Source organism: Phoca vitulina, unplaced genomic scaffold (genome assembly GCF_004348235.1).
Source record: "Phoca vitulina isolate PV1807 unplaced genomic scaffold, GSC_HSeal_1.0 scaffold32, whole genome shotgun sequence".
In the NCBI taxonomy this organism is placed as follows: domain Eukaryota; kingdom Metazoa; phylum Chordata; class Mammalia; order Carnivora; family Phocidae; genus Phoca; species Phoca vitulina.
In genome coordinates, this window is record NW_022589735.1 from 17,082,439 (window position 1) to 17,083,053 (window position 615).

Below are 615 nucleotides of genomic sequence, written 5' to 3' on the forward strand. Positions count from 1 at the left end.
CGCAGCAACTTCTTCTTAGAAACATTGCCAAAGGCAAGGGAAGCAAGGGCAAAAATGAACTATTGGGACTTCATCAAGATAAAAAGCTTTTGCAAAGCAAAGGAAACAGTCAACAAAACCAAAAGACAACTGACAGAATGGGAGAAGATATTTGCAAATGACATATCAGATAAAGGGCTAGTATCCAAAATCTATAAAGAACTCATCAAACTCAACACCAAAAGAACAAAGAATCCAATCAAGAAATGGGCAGAAGACATGAACAGACATTTTTCCAAAGAAGACATCCAAATGGCCAACAGACACATGAAAAAGTGTTCAATATCGCTCGGCATCAGGGAAATCCAAATCAAAACCTCAACGAGATACCACCTCACACCAGTCAGAATGGCTAAAATTAACAAGTCAGGAAATGACAGATGTTGGCGGGGATGCAGAGAAAGGGGAACCCTCCTACACTGTTGGTGGGAATGCAAGCTGGTGCAGCCACTCTGGAAAACAGTATGGAGGTTCCTCAAACAGTTGAAAATAGAGCTACCATATGATCCAGCAATTGCACTACTGGGTATTTACCCCAAAGATACAAAAGTAGGGACCCGAAAGGCTACGTGCACC